The 16,531-nt window shown below is 40.2% G+C and overlaps 1 pseudogene across 1 annotated transcript; it reads left to right on the forward strand.

Moving 5' to 3' along the window:
- Positions 1-270: 270 nt before the first annotated feature.
- Positions 271-4,102, forward strand: LOC308241201 (serine/threonine-protein kinase RIO3-like; annotated as a pseudogene). The gene is made up of 3 exons: positions 271-333; positions 2,356-3,134; positions 3,493-4,102. The product of its transcript is annotated as a serine/threonine-protein kinase RIO3-like (transcript).
- The last annotated feature ends 12,429 nt before the right edge of the window (positions 4,103-16,531 follow it).

The following is a 16,531-nucleotide window of genomic DNA, read 5'->3' on the forward strand; positions in this document are numbered from 1 at the left end:
AGGATCTAATACACTAAAACTATCAAGATGTCATTGAAGGTCTTTCTGATTCACATGCTGGAAATAAACCAAATAAAAAGCTTGGGATAGAAACAAAGTGATGGGGAAAGTATACTTCAAGATAGAGAATCAGCTGTAGTCTGGCTGAGGAATTTGCATTTGCAACTAGTTGTTTGGTGTTTTAGTATCTCCATGACAAGTATGTAAATGATAGAGAAATAATGAAGAGGGAAATAGATAGACTTTATAGATACTACTAAAAGAGCAATAATGAGGAATGATTTAACAAAATTCAAAGGTTTCAGATCATTTGAGAGCCTGAAACAGCAGATGGTAAGTATAGTTCAATTCAGACAACATAAAAAAAAAAAAAAGATGCAAAGCAATAGAGAACTACAAAAGAAGGCTGTGAAAACATTTCAATAAACTAATCACCCAGTCCACCAACCAGAAAATATCCCAAAACTTTTAACTATCAGCTTAGTGCAAAGAAACCGTCTTCTAAGATGAAGGCCTGAACACAAAGGTGCTGTTGAGGGAAGTGGGTGTGAGAAAAAATACTTTGAAGTAGGAAAAGATAAAGCCACTTAATAAAAAATGGGACTTTAGTCACAAACTCCAGGGGATTTAATTTTTTCCATGGAAATAAAAAAAGCAGTTTGCTAGGTGTGTTAACTTATTTAATGGGATACATTTTAGTACCTTATGTAAGAGGGTGTCTAAATATAGCCAGGAGAGCTTTTTTTCCAAGTGAAAATAGATTATATAGTTGTAAACTGCCAGTTGTTTGCACTGATGGTTTTAGTGACAGAAGGGTCCATATACCTTTATATGGACAAATTGGTTGGCACATTTCAAGGCATCTGTTTCCATGTGGTTTCTGTAGTTAGACGGGCACCTCTCCTAGAGGAAGCTTAAGTGGAAATTTATAGCCTCACTCCTGCCCTGTTAACAAAAACATCTCAGGCTATTCTCCCAGGTCCCACAGTTTACTCAGGGACAACAGAGTTGGTCTTTCTAACAATAGCATTTTCAGTATGTTATTAGATTGACAATCACTTTCTTTTTCTTTTTGCACATAACAAATATTTTGGGACAAAATGGAGCAAGGTCCTGCTCTCTTATTTTTCGTTAGAGACAGCTTTGGCTCTGGCAGGCATGCTAGTTATGTGTTCCCGAATTAGTCTGCAGTGTCATGGTGTGTGTGGTGGTTTGGGACTAAACTTAGAACTGTCCTGTGAGGAGTATCTAAAACCAAGACACTGGAGGGAAGATAGGGAAATATAGGCATATGGAAGATTTTAAGTCAGGAAAACCTTGAATGGATGGATGTTTACGGGGATATCTCTCCAGATATTTAAAAATACAGTTGCCTAGCCAGTTTGGCTCAGTGGATAGAGTGCTGGCCTGTGGACTGAAGGGTCCCAGGTTTGATTCTGGTCAAGGGCACATGCCCTGGTTGTGAGCTCAATCCCCACTAGGGGCGGGTGCAGGAGGAGGTAATCAATGATTCTCTCTCATCATTGATGTTTCTATCTCTGTCTCCCTCTCCCTTTTTCTCTGAAACCAATAAAAACATATTAAAAATAAATAAAATAAAAATAAAAACACAGTAGTCACCGGGATATGTTTATAGATGTTTATGATGTACTCCTGAATAAAGTCTAGAGATGAAAGCTGATGGTCTGTAAAGAAATCCTCCACACTGATTCTTCTTTTTTACAAAATTTCTTTAAGTGTTTAATTGCCACTAGAATTATTTGCAAGTTAAGGAGATAAGAAGTTTGACTTTTTAAACTTCAGAATGAACTTCCCCACTATGACTGACTATATTTTCCTATGTGAAGAACTGTACGTTTTCACAATGAAGTCATGAACTTTTAGTGTACTTTGACTCTCTGCTTTATCCCTCATCCATCTGCCACATGGGCTCATCCTGGCTGGCATACTGATAATAGCTAGCAAGCATATTATGCGTGGTTTTAAAGTTATTACTACTTATCATGTAGAAACTCAAACAATATAGATATGTTTTAAAATGTATTCTTGTTTAATAAAAATAGAAATGGTCAATAACAAAAAACCCAATTTTAGGATCTTTAAATAAAATACAGGGTGTGGCAGGGACACAGTGCTTGCTGCTGATATCTGTCACCACAACTCCTCCCCCATTCTCCCCCCCCCCCTCGTTGCCCCAGCCCGCCTCAGGTCCCCTGTGGAGGCTGGGAGGTGCCATCTCTCCTGTGCTCTGTGGCTGGCTCCTTACCCCCACGGGTCTGGTCTGAGTGCCATCGCCCAAACCCGGGCTGGCAGCAGCCTGGGACCAACAAGTGTCTATGGACTACCCTTCAAAAGACAATATCCTGCTCTTTGGCTGATGTCATGAGTGAGCAGTTGGCTAAAGAGCTGCAATTAGAAGAAGCTGCCTGTTTTCTTAAAGTTGCTGTTGTTGAAGGACCATTTCTTACTGGAGAAAAACACTGATACTTCCAGCGACCTAATGCTGGCTCAGATGCTACAGATGGAATTTGACAAAGAATGATGCACAGTTTAGGCGTGAAGAAAAAAAATTCAATGGCCATAGCAAAGTTTCCATTTCCTTTGAAAATTATCAAAAAGTGCATCCCTATGAAGACAGTGGTAGCTCTGAAGATGAGGTTGACTGGCAGGATAGTCGTGATGATCCCTATAGACCAGAAAACCAGTTCCTACTCCCAAAAAGGGTTTTATTGTAAAAGGAAAAGACATCACCACCGAACATGATGAAGTAGTCTGTGGGAGAAAGAATACAGCCAGAATGGAACATTTTGCACCCGGGTTTCAGGAAGGAGATGGAATTGGTATAGATTTAAAACTATCAAACCAGGTTTTCAATGCTTTAAAACAACATGCCTACTCAGAAGAACATCAAAGTGCCTCCATGACAAAAAAGAACACTCTACTGCAGAAAAAGCAGTTGACCCTAAGACATGCTTACTTATGTATAAAATGGTCAACCACTGGCTGCATTAGTACAGGAAAGGAATCTGTTGTCTTTCATGCCTATGGAGGGCGCATGGAAGATGAAAAAAATATAGTAAATTTATACCCATCAAATGTGCCATCAAGGTATTTAAAACAACCCTTAATGAGTTGTTTATATTATTATATTAATATATTAAACATCCTATATAATAAAGAGGTAATATTCAAATTGACCATCACTCCAACACACAAGATGGCCACCCCCATGTGGACACAAGATGGCCGCCACAAGATGGCCAGCAGGGAGGGCAGTTGGTGGCGACCAGGCCAGCAGGGGAGAGCAGTTAGGGGCAATTGGGCTGGCAGGGAGTAGTTAGGTGTGGATCAGGCTGGCAGAGGAGTGGTTAGGGGCAATCAGGCAGGCAGGCAGGCAAGCAGTTGGGAGCCAGCAGTCCCAGATTAGAGAGGGTGCAGGCTGGGCTGAGGGACACCCCTCCCCATGCACAATTTCATGCACTAGGCCTCTAGTATTAAATATATTTAAGGTGATTTCAGGTTTAAAGATCGCTTCAATAAACTGTAAGTCCACATAAGATCATCTGAATGTGGACAGAAAAAAAAATGCACAACCTCAGCAGAATGCAGAAAGCAGGAATTCCTTGTCCAGCAGTTGTGCTAGGCAAGAAACACATTTTAGTTATGTCTTTTATAGGCTGTGATCAAGTTCCAGCCCCCACAATGAAAGAAGTAAAGCTCAGTAGTGTAGAAATGAAAGAATCCTACAAACTCTTCACTTGACGCAGCAATTATGTAATGAGCGCATGCTCATGTGTGCCGACCTCGGTGAATGTAACATGCTGTGGCATGCTGGGAAGGGTTGGTTGACCCACGTCAGTCAGTCAGTCTGTAGAACTGACACATCCTCACGACCTGTAGCTCTTGTTTCGTGACTGTAGGAATGTCTCACAGTTTTTCCAGAAAGGCAGAGTGGAGGAAGCCCTTAGTGAATGAGAGCTCTTCAATGCTGTCAGGTTTAAACATCTCAGCAGACAATGAAGCTGATTTCTTAGCTGAGATAGATGCTTTGGAGAAAATGAATGAAGAGCATGTTCAGAGGAATGGAAGGAAAGCTTCTTAGTTTTTGAAAGGTGATGAAGGTCCTCCATCCCATACAATGAATAGCACCAGTACCCATTGCTTTCAGTGTTGTCCCAGCGGCGATTGCCGGCTGCCAACGCCAAATGAAGTTACAGGTGAATTGAGATACCAACGCGAGCTGTGTACAGTGGTGCTTCTGTGCCTTTCCCCTGGTAACCAGATGTGTGGAATTTTTAGCTCGGCATCGAGAGAATAAAATGTCACTACCTCTCATCTTATGAACAGGATCATATAATTTTTTAACAGCTACAGGTTATGTAGTTGAAATCAACTTGATTTTACAGGATTCGTGGTATAAAATGTTTTGATGATAATTTTTAAAAATGTAGGTAACATTTCCAGATATGGGAGGAAAGGCCAGAGGTGTTTACAAGGGAGGCCTTTATTACCACCTACTTGCTCTGATCACCTCTCTGCTTTGAGTTTCATCTTTCCTCAAATATTTTATTGGCCTTAAATTAGCCCTTCTCAATTCTTTTTCCAGACTGTGACCATGATTCTAAAGGAAAATATCTTCTTTTAGTAGGTGTCTTAAATGGAAATTTGGTTTCAGAATTGCTGATGGAAATAAACATAAGCAAAATACTTTTTATTGGTTCATTGTGAATATGAACTGAATTCTTTACCAAGTTCATATCCAAGAAAAGGATTGTAGGTTTCTGAAAGATAAATATATAAGAACTTAACCATCCAAATTGTTTAAAATTAACTTTCTACATTTAGGTGAAATGGGTAAAGTGTAACTCATGGTGCAGCTGCTCTGCATTTATAAGGAAAATGTAAGGTATCTGGAAGGGCAGAATGTTAAGATTTAACCATGTTTAACATATTTTAATGAAGTCAGTGATACAAAGTTTAGTGTCCATTTCACTCAAACTCTGTACTTATTGATTCATTTTGAAAGAAATACAGCAAGTCAAGTGATGAACACTAAGTTTGAAACAAATTGGGTACCAATTTAACCAACTAATTTGAACCATCTGACCTCACTTTTAATAATTTTTAGACTGGCTGGATGCTACTTCTTAAATAAAGCAAGCACTGTGTTGTCTTTGTTAGGACTGAAGTTCATAAACTATAATGTAATTATTCCTCCTATTGATGATTTCAGATTGGAACCACTAGAGACCCAACCAATCTGGTCATTGAGAGTAAAAATCTAAACATTATTTATCCTTGAAAGTTTCTCCTTTAACATTATTTTATTTTATTTATTTTAATTTTATGTTTTAATCCTGACCCAAGGATATTTTTCCATTGATTTTTAGAAAGAGTGGAAGAGAGAGGGAAAGACAGAGAGAAACATCCATCGATGTGAGAGAAACACATTGATTGGTTGCCTTCTGCATGTGCCCTGATGAAGGCCTAGGCCAGGGAGGAGCCTGCAACCCATGTACATGCCCTGGACTGGAATCGAACCCGGGACCCTTTGGTCCACAGGCCAACACTCTATCCACTAAGCCAAACTGGCCAGGGCTAACATTATTTTGAAATCCAAATACGTTCTTTCTAGAAAAATATTTATTTTTGTTTCTGTTGTATACTTTTTAGAGAAGTGTGATTTGGGGTTGATACTTATTACATTTCTGAAGTGTTTACTATGAAACAAAGATTTCAATGAATGGTGATTATTGCCTTTACAGAAATTTCAAAGACCTATTTTTTTTAAAAACCATTAACCATTTAAAATTTGTTTTGTTTTGTTTTCTGAAATACTCTGTTTGACTAAGAGCAGCAAACCATTGCTGTATAGCATTCTTGGAGTGTGCTGTGAACAGGCTTTTTAAGAAATTAAAAATGAAGAAATCATTTTAAAAAATTTAGGGTGGGGCAAAGTAAGTTTACAGTTGTTTGTATGGAAAAATAATACAATAATTAATAAATAATAATACAAGAATACTCACAAATGTTTTTCCCTACCCTGCATATTTGGGATTACTAAGCAGAGATTATTTACTTAATTATAAAAAATAAAGTTATCTTAAAAATTTTTGGTGACTTTCTCTTTCCTCTAGTTGGCATGTTAACACAGGTAAACCTCACTTTCCCCACCTAAAAGGCTGTGATGATGACTTCACCAAAAGGAGAATTCCTGTCATTTATTACTTATGTATTTATTTATTTTTTTATAAAGCATCCTTTTAAAAATATTTTTAAATTGATTTTAGAGAGGGGGAAGGGATAGGGAGAGAGAGGGAGAAACATTGATGTGAGAGACAAACATCAATGGGCTGCCTCCCACATGCCCCGAGCAAGCTTTGAATCTGCAACCTGGGTGTGTACCCTGACCAGGAATTGAACCAGTGACCTTTTGGTGCATGACACTCAACCTACTGATCAATACTGGCCAGGGTGTACTGTCATTTACTTTTTAATGCTCTGTACTCAGAGCAATGCTTATGGATGGTAGTCTAGCAGATGTTTGTAGAAAAAAGAAATAAACCATAATTTAGTACTTCCCAATAGTTTAAAATATTGTTATAAAATAAAAAAATTTAAATTTACTAAAATTTTTATTTCACTTAAAGTTTTATATATATTTCACTTTTGTGAGAACAGAGAGAAGGTCACACAAAAAAAGATGTTAGGCAGCTACATTTTTTAAAAAAGTGCAAAGTTATTGAATTCATAGAATAACAGAAAGTTATATTTAGAAGTAGACTTAAAATATGACAGTTCATGACATGGTATTTATTAAGGAACACACTTCACATATGAGAGTTGACTTTTTGCTCTAGCATGACTTGTCTTACACCTCTTTTTATAGAGAACAAAGAAAAATGCTTTTGTACATGACATTGTAGCAAGGTTCTTAATCCGATTCTCTGATTAGTTATAAAAAGGCTTTTAGAAGTTTTGTACGCATAAGTTTCTGTTTCAATATTGATGTAAGCTACATCAATGCATTATGTCTCTTATAATTTATTCTTGATATTTTGGTTTGTTTATTTCTTATTTAAACATACCCCTAGTAACACTCCAATACTTTCTTCATGGACTGCCATCCTCATGCTCTCCTTGCTTGATTGTAGAAATATCTAGCTATTCAACAAAATTTTTCTTTATTTCTTAGTGGATTTATTGCTGAGTATGTGGCTGTTCAGCTAGAGACCATATTTTTTTAGACTCCCATATTTGGCATTATTAAGCAGTGATTATTTACTTAATTATAAAAAATAAAGTTATCTTAAAAATTTTTGGTGACTTTCTCTTTCCTCTAGTTGGCATGTTAACACAGGTAAAGCTCACTTTCCCCACCTAAAAGGCTGTGATGATGACTTCACCAAAAGAATTCCTGTCATTTATTACTTATGTATTTATTTATTTTTTATAAACCATCCTTTAAAATACTTTTAAATTTTATAGTTAAATGTGGTCTTTTGGCTACATTTTTACTGATGGAATGTGACTAGAAGTCAAAGTGACGTTTCCAGTTATGGGCCTTAAAAATTTGGGCACGTGAATTTTTCATACCTTCCCCTTCCCATTATCTGCAGCATAGTCACTTCTGGCAGCAAACTATGGACATACAGATGAGAAGCATGAAAGTGATGTTGGAATCACAATGAAGAACACTTTAGTCTCTGAATGACCTCATAGGGCACAGCTGCTGCTTACCTGACCTGCATACTTGGATATGTTACAAAAGAGAAAATTAAGTTTGTGTTTTTAAGTCTCTATATTTTGAAGCATCTTATAGAGTAGCTCAATCCTCATTAATGCAGTTGAACCCAACAATTTTAAGTTGCTCTAGTCCAGAAAGAAACCAAATTATAGTTCATTAATTTACATGTTGGCACTTCTTCAAAAATAAAAGTTAGCACATCTAATTTTATCTACTGATTAGAGGCCCGGTGCATGAAATTCGTGAAGGGGGGGTGTCCCTTAGCCCAGCCTGTACCCTCTCCAATCTGGGACCCCTTGAGGGATGTCTGACTGCCCTTGGGATCGGGCCTAAATGGGCAGTCGGACATCCCTCTCACATTCCAGGACTGCTGGCTCCCAACAGCTCACCTGCCTGCCTTCCTGATTGCCCCTAACCACTTCTGCTTGCAAGCCTGATCACCCCTTAACCACTCCCCTGCCAGCCTGATTGATGCCTAACTGCTCCCCTGCCAGCCTGTTTTCCCCTAACTGCCCCCCCCTGCAGGCCTTGTCACCCCTAACTGCCCCCCCTGCAGGCCTGGTCCCCCCCAACTGCTCTCCCCTGCAGGCCTGGGTCCCTCCCAACTGCCTTTCCCTGCAGGCCTGGTCGCCCTCAACTTCCCTCCTCTGCCGGCTTGGTCACCCCTAACTGCTCTCCCGTGCAGGCTTGATCACCCCCAACTGTCCTCCCTTGCAGGCCTGGTCCCTCCCAACTGCCCTCCCTTGCTGGGCACCTTGTGGTGGCCATCTTGTGTCCACATGAGGGCAAGATCTTTGACCACATGGGGCAGCCATCTTGTGTGTTGGAGTGATGGTCAATCTGCATATTACTCTTTTATTAGATAGGATAGAAGCCTGGTGCACGGGTCGGGGCCAGCTGGTTTGCCCTGAAGGGTGTTCCGGATCAGGGTGGGGGTTCCCTTGGGGCATGGGGTGGCCTGGGCGAGGGGCCTGTGGTGGTTTGCAGGCCAGCCACGCCCCCTGGTGACCCAAGCAGAGGCCCTGGTATCTGGGGTTTATTTATCTTCTACAATTGAAACTTTGTAGCCTTAAGCAGAGGCCTGGGCCAGCCAGGGTGTGTGGAAAGCGTGGCTTCCTCCATTGCCAGGGGCAACCCTAGCCTCCTGCTCTTTCCAGCTCTGTGGCTGCCGCCATTTCTGTTTGGATTTATGTATCTTCTATCATTGAAACTTTGTAGCCTTGAGTGGAGCCCCTAACTGCTTCTGCCTACCAGCCTGATCACACACTCCCCTGCCAGCCTGATTGATGACTAACTGCTCCCCTGCCAGCCTGTTTGCCCCTAACTGCCCTCCCCTTCAGGCCTGGTCACCCTTAACTGCCCTCCCCTGCAGGCCTGATTACCCCTAACTGCTCTCCCCTGCAGGTCTGGTTCCCCCTCCAACTGCTCTCCCCTGCAGGCCTGGGTACCCCTCCCCCCAAAAAACTGCCCTTCCCTGCAGGCCTGGTTGCCCCCAACTTCCCTCCTCTGCTGGCCTGGTCACCCCTAACTGCCCTCCCCTGAAGGCTTGATCACTCCCAACTGCCCTCCATTGCAGGCCTGGTCCCTCCCAACTGCCCTCCCTTGCTGGCCTGATCGCCCACAACTGCCCTCCCTTGCAGACCTGGTCCCTCCCAACTGCCCTCCCCTGCTGGCCATCTTGTGGTGGCCATCTTGTGTCCACATGGGAGCAGTCATCTTTGACCACATGGGACAGCCATCTTGTGTGTTGGAGTGACAGTCAATTTGCATATTATTTTTTATTAGGATTAGATAGGATAGAGGCCTGGTGCATGGGTGGGGGCTGGCTGGTTTGCCCTACATGGTGTCCCGGATCAGGGTGAGGGTTTCCTTGGGTCATGGGGTGGCCTAAGGGAGGGGCCTGTGGTGGTTTGCAGGCTGCCCCCCCCCACCCCCGGCGACCCAAGTGGAGGCCCTGGTATCTGGGAATTATTTATCTTCTATAATTGAAACTTTGTAGCCTTAAGTGGAGGCTAAGGCAGGCCAGGGCAGATGGAAAGTTTGGCTTCCTCCATTGCCAGGGAAACCCAAGCCTCCTGCTCTCTCCGTGGCCGCAGCCATCTTGGTTGGGTTAATTTGCATACTTGCTCCTGATTGGCTGGTGGTTGTGGCTTGTGGGTGTAGCAGAGGTATGGTCAATTTGCATATTACTTTTTTATTAGATAGGATAGGAATATCATATTAGAGGTGATGTGTTTATTTAAGTAGTGGCCATATAAAAATAATATGCCCGTTTGTATGATTATTGTGTAGAATCTCAGGCCAAGTAGAGTGAAAATATTTAGGTATTCAACAATTATCAGTGCTACGTACAAAGTCCATCTTGTAGGACTCTAAGAGTTCCAATTTTACAAAGCACTGCTCTCTGACAATGATTTCAAAAATAAAAGCTAAAAAGAGACTTGGTACTTTTCCTAGCCTCCATTGCATTTACCCTACAGTCTTCTAGATGAACACCAGGCCACACAATCCTGGCATTATCTATCAACTCCATTTTGCTTAGGAAAGTTGTGTGGGTTATCTCCTTCCTGACTTTAAATAGACATACATGAAGTTCATTTAAGTGTTTGCATTCATTCAACAGATGTGAGTTAGAAGAATGAATGAATATATATTTGTTGAGAGTTTACCACAATCCAGAGATTATTCTGTTACCCAAAGGCTCCATGAATAAAAATGACAAGGCCTCTGTCCTCAAGGAGCTTTTGGTTCAGCCTGTAGAGATAGGAAATCCTATATAATAAAGATGTAATATGCAAATTGACCCCCACACCCTCGCACAAGATGGCTGCCCCCATGTGGTCAAAGATGGCTACCACAAGATGGCCGGCAAGGGAGGGTAGTTGTGGGTGATCATGCCAGCAGACGAGGGCAGTTAGAGGCAACCAGGCCAGCAGGGGAGGGCAGTTGGGGGGACCAGACCTGCAGGGGAGGGCAGTTGGGGGGACCAGGTATGCAGGGGAGGGCAGTTAGGGGTGACCAGGCCTGCAGGGGAGGGCAGTTGGGGGCAATCAGACTGGCAGGGCAGCAGTTTAGAATCGATCAGGCTGGCAGGGGAGTGGTTAGGGGGTGATCAGGCAGGCAGGCAGGTGAGCGATTGGGAGCCAGCAGTCCCGGATTGTGAGAGGGATGTCCAGCTGCTGGTTTAGGACCCTGTGGGATTGGACCTAAACCAGCAGTCGGACATCCCCCAAGGGGTCCCAGATTGGAGAGGGTGCAGGCTGGGCTGAAGGACACCCTCCCCACCCCCCGTGCATGAATTTCATGCACCATGCCTCTAGTATATAAATAAACAAATAAGAGTATTTAGATGCTGATAAATACTATAAAGGAAATAAAAACAAGGTGATATAATAGAGAGTGACTCAGTAGGGAGGAGCATTTTTTTAGATAGGGTACCACATGACTCCTATGAGGTCAGATGAAGCTGAGACCTGGATGGCAGGAAGCAGGCAAGCACAGCAGAATTGGGTGGAGAGTGTTCTAGGCTGATAGGACAGCAGGTGCTAAATCCTTGGGGTGATTTACATTCATTTTTTAATGCCATGTATATGCAGTTTATCTAATTATTAAATGACTAGAGGCCCAATGCCTGAAATTTGTGCAAGAGTAGGCCCTCCTTTCCCCAGCTGCCAGCACTGGCTTCCCTCTGGCACCCGGGACCCGGGCTTCCCTCTGGCCGCCAGCAGGCACCAGGACCCAGCTTCCCTTGCAGCCCTGGCTTCATCTGGAAGGTTGTCCGGAAGGACGTCCAGTCTAATTAGCATATTATGCTTTTATTATTATAGATAATAAATAGCATACTAGTGATATAAATATCAAGGGAATTGATAGTTTTGATTCTTAAAACATTTAGAGCTTTACTTGGCTTAGTAGTAGATCCCAAGTGATCAAAAGATTATCATCTAAAATGGATTCAAACAATGGGTCTTGTTCAAAGCATACTAGCTTATTTTCTCTATATTATTTTAATGCAAAGTTAGGTGCTGTTAAGTATAGTTTTGTGTGGTTTGGCAGGTACCATTAGGATATAATTACCTTTAACTAATAAAATCTCATTAATTGTCAGGACTTTTTAACTAAAGGTACAAATATGGCTGGAATAATTGAATAATAAAAATTTTAAGAGGTCTGAGGTTTAGATTGACCATTTAATAGATGTAAATATAACTAAGTAACATTGAAAGTAACTTAGCAAAAGGAAGAAAATCTGAGAGCTCCTCTGTTCAATGCCTATTAGGAATTGTTGAAAAAATACTGGAAGTACAGAAAATGTTTTTTTTTTTTTTTCTGTAAAAATCTCCAAAAATCTGAACCTCAGCACTTCTGAGTATAATCTTATTGAAATATCAGAAGCAATATATTCAGTATCTTGTAGAAACCAGTAAGGACAATTTCACTGCTGAGTAGAGCATCTGTGACCTGGAAAACAATTCAAAGATTTTTAACAAATGACTCCCAATAGTTCTTTTAATAAGTTCAGGTAAATTGGAAATCAAGTGTGAATATGACTCTTACTTTATTCTATATCTTGTCTGCAGTGCATGAAAAAAATAAAAATCATATTTGCAATAATACAACATGAGCCAAGCTACAAAATTTAATGTCCTAAAGTAGGTTCAGCATGCCTGAACAGGAATACAATGAAGGAAAAAATTACTATAATTATGAAACTTATGATCATTATGTTATTTATGTTTCATATGATTTCTGCATTTTTTGTAAACCTTTATATAAGCAATCCAAGAAAAATAATTTTATTGGAAATGACTGAGATAACCAGAGATAAAAAATTAAAATGAATTATTTGGCAGCCACTGTATATAGTAGTTAGATTCAATTCTACTATTGAAATTACCTCTGTATTGTAAGCAGCTAGAAAACACTTTCTCAAATGATCAACATCTATTTCCAAAAGTGTAGTTATGGGTAATATGCATAGCTACAAATCATGGATTTCCTTCAAGAATCAATCCAGGAAGAAGTATTCAGCAAATAGATACCTTTTAATAAGTCAAATTCCAGCTGTGAACTTTAAAGCAATCATAAGAGATAAACATAAAGAGTCCAGGCATAATACAAAATAAATAAGTCCTATAAAACTGGATATTTGCAGAGTTCTAAATCCTCAGGAATCCACAGGATGTCTACAAATGCATTTAGAAGGCAAGAATTTCAGAATGAACAAGAAATCTGACTCATTATCTTTCTGTAATTTAGTATTTCCTCTTATAAGAATTCTAAGTAGAGGGTAGCTAGAATAGCTAAATTAATCTAAACTTTTCCCCATCAAAGTTCATTACAAATGCCCTTGGCTGTGTTCTCATCACCTTCATTCCTGCACATCTCTTCTGTATAACTTCAAAGAGAACTCTCCACACTAGAGATAGGAAAGTGAGGTGAGTGGATGAGTACAGGGCCACCTCTGTTAAAAAGAGGTCTAATTAAGTACATATTTGAAGAGTGCTTTTGACATGCAAAAGCAGTAAGAAGATTCAGTACTATTAACACTGAATGAGAATAACTTGGTCCTGTGAGCTTACAGAGATAAAGAAAAAGTTATATTATCCTCCAGGCAAACATTTTTCAATAGGGTTCTTTATTGATTTGTCATCCTAAGAGAGTCTGTAAATCTAGCATCTGCATATTGATTCCTGGTTTGTATGGAGGAAAAGGAAGCAGAGAATAAAAGATGCATCTTCCTTCGATCTGAATAAAATTGCAGTATGTGTACTTTAAATGTGCTCTCATTTCTTTGCAAAAGTACATAATACATGTAAAATTTGGGAGAAATGTTTTGGCTGTATAATAAGAGGAGGATGTTTATTTTCATTTGTTACTTAATAGAAACTAAACTATCATTTTTAATTATCAAAATGACCAATATTAATGTCTTAGCATGTGAAACTGGAAATTTTGATGGAAGCAATCTAATTCTGCAGGTATAAAATTCTAAAGTGAGATGCCAGAACAAAAGGAAATCATCTGAGAAAAATAACTGGCTAGAAGTTTCTAATAATGAAAGGATTGAGAAAGTAGGTGGCACAAGAAGCAAGTATTTGTGCAGTGATTTCCTTCAAGAGCTGGTGCTAGACTCTAAGTCCCACCACCCATCCTAAAGGAGACATGGGAGTCATTCTTCCTCTGCCTTAAACCTAGGAAGAGGGGCTTCATTGAGCATGCTTTGGAGAACTTGGCATATGTCATCAACATTTTGGGGACTCTCTGGTCTGCTATCCATCAAATACCCTGACATTCTCTTTTTTAAAAATCTTCATCCCAGGATATGACTTTATTGATTTTTTTTTTTTTGAGAGACACACACACACATCAATGTGAGAGAGACATGGATCGGTTGCCTCCCTTCTGGTCCCCAACCAGGGATTGACACAACCCAGGCATGTGCCTTGACCAGGAATCCAATCCACGAACCTTCAGTGTATTTGACGATGCTCCAACCAACAGAGCCACACCAGCCATGGCCCCTGACATTCTTCAGATCAAGGTTATGACTCTCAGAAGTAGCCGAGTTGAGAGAAATAAAAGTTCATTTGTGAAATAACTTCATTCTCACTATTGGATGGGCAAAAAATATATAAGATAAGGTGTAGATGACAAGAGTGGTAATGTCATCCTGAAGGCATTTTAAATTATTTTCAGCAAGATTTCCAGGATAGACAACAGGACTCTACTTGCTAGAGTCTATATATGAAATGTTCACCTGAGGGATTAGAGGTGATGGGGAGGCAGGCATTTGAAGAGAAGGTACACAGGTATTATACCCAGAGGAGTCTGGCCTCCAAAAAGTCCACAAAACCCTTAAACATCTGCCAGACTAAGGTACTTAAAATGCTATTTGTACCCTGGCCAGTTTTTCTCAGTGGTTAGAGTGTCAACTTGTAGACCCAAAAGTCATGGGTTTGATTTCCAGTTAAGGGTAGGTACCTCGGTTGCAGACTCGATTTCTGACCCAGGTTGGGTACAAACAGGAGGCAACCAATCGATGTGTTTCTCTCTCATTGATGTTTCTCTCTCTCTCTGCCTCTCTCTTCACTCCACTTTCTCTAAAAAACAAAACAAAACAACAACAACAAAATCAAAGGAAAAAATATCCTCAGGTGAGGATTAAAAAAAAAAAAAGCCATCTTGTGATAGTATTTGTCCAAGTAAGCACTTCCCTGCCCCCCTTTAACTTCCACTTCATGTAATTTAGGATTGGTATTTAGGATTTTGAGTATAGAAAGAGATGAGTAAGACAGAAAGACCCATTTCCTCTCTCCTTCAAAATGGTCCATCCACAGTCAGGCCATGGCAAAGAAGGGAGTAAAAAGGATGGTGAGTCAAATTTTGGTTATTGGGGACTGAACAGTATAATTTCTGAAATAAGATTGTTTGTGACATGAACTGACTGTAGAGCCTTCAATTACCTACACTAGCAAAAAGGATCATGAAACATTCAAATGGTTAATCAGGTGAAAACACCTCCCAATAGAAAAGAAAGAATAAAATAAAGTGGGAGGCAAATGTGGAGTTTTGTTTTCAGTTTGCCCACAAGTTGTGCTTACAAAATAGCAGCTACTGGCATATGCCTGAAATCATTTATTTTTCTAAAGAACTATAGCTAAAAAGCAACTGATTAAAAATAAGACAGATCTATCCAGCTGGCGTGGATAAGTGGTTTAGCATTGGCCAAAGAGCCAGGAGGTCATGGTTCAATTTCTGGTTAGGATATATGCCCAGGTTTTGGGCTCGATCCCCAGTGGGGGGCATACAGGAGGCAGCCCATTGATGTTTTCTTCTCATCAGTGTTTGCATCTCTGTATCCCTCTCACGTCCTCTCTCTAAAATCATAAAATGTGACATACTTACTATATTTCTATTTAATCAAATTAATCACCATTAACACAAACTTATTCTTTAAAGTTAAAATATAAATTAAAAAATATAAATTAAAATCTCAAAAAAGAGCAGTCAAATAAAAAATTCATTCTTACCTTAAAATATATTAAGCTAAAAGTTCACCTATATATTTATTTTTTTCTCATTGTTCTTTATTTCCATATGGAAACTATTTTAATTTTTTAAGTCTTTATTGTTAAAAGTACTACATATCTCCCTTTTTCTTCCCCATTGACCTCTTCTAGCTGGCTCCAACCCACAGCCAGACTCAGGCCTTTACCATCCTATTGTCTGTGTCCATGGGTTATGCATATATGCATACAAGTTCTTTGTTTGATCTCTTCCCACCCACTCATCCTCCCCCACCTTTTCTCTGAAATTCCTCAGTCTGTTACATGCTTGGATTCCTATGTTTTTTTTTTGGTCAATCCTCATCCAAGGATATTTTTCCATTGATTTATAGATAGAGTGGAAGAGAAGAGGAGAGACAGAGAGAGAGGAACATATAAGAGAGACACATCGATTGGTTGTCTCCCCTATACACTCCTATCAGGGTCAGGGAGGGATCTATCTTGTAATTTAGGTATGTGCCATTGACTGGAATTGAACTTAGACCTCTTCAGTTCATGGGCCAATGCTCTACCCTTTGAAAACTGGCTAGGGCTACCTCTGGATCTACACTGAGTGGCCAGATTATTATGATCTCTGAACGCATAATAATCTGGCCACTCAGTGTGTGTGTGTGTGTGTGTGTGTGTGTGTGTGTGTGTGTGTGTGTGTGTGTGTATATATATTAGAGGCCTGGTGCATGAATTCATTCATGAGTGGGTCTGGCCAGCCTGCCTG

Source organism: Plecotus auritus (genome assembly GCF_963455305.1).
Source record: "Plecotus auritus genome assembly, chromosome: 2".
NCBI lineage: Eukaryota > Metazoa > Chordata > Mammalia > Chiroptera > Vespertilionidae > Plecotus > Plecotus auritus.